The following is a 492-nucleotide window of genomic DNA, read 5'->3' on the forward strand; positions in this document are numbered from 1 at the left end:
AAGAACCACAAGTGATTTCAGGAAAAGTCTCAACCAAATAACTACCTAAGACAAGTGAAGTGGAGAACTAAAGGAATAAACGGTGATCACTGCTGATAAGCTTGCCCCTCGAAATACTCTCGATCCTGCGAAGAAATAACAGTTCCCGAACTGGGGTGCGCAAACCCCAAGGGAGTCAGAAAACTCCCAACAAGCATGTAAAATAATAAGAAATGTGCGCGTGCAAGTGTGTATGGCAGGTATAAAGAAGAAATGAAATTCTAAATTAAAAGTGATACAAGAAAATGCTAATTTTAGATAACAAACAAGGTCTACCACAAGGCACACAACACATTATTATTATTTTAGGTGTTATTTGAATTAGAGAAAACTAATTTCATGTATATAAAACGGGTTCCCGTAAATTATCCCGGGAACACGGCTTCAAGTTAGTATGGGTATATATATAGTTCCTGTAAACTGTCCCGGGGACACGGCTTCAAGTCAGTATGG

The sequence above is a fragment of the Asparagus officinalis genome, chromosome 4 (genome assembly GCF_001876935.1).
Source record: "Asparagus officinalis chromosome 4, Aspof.V1, whole genome shotgun sequence".
Classification (NCBI taxonomy): domain Eukaryota; kingdom Viridiplantae; phylum Streptophyta; class Magnoliopsida; order Asparagales; family Asparagaceae; genus Asparagus; species Asparagus officinalis.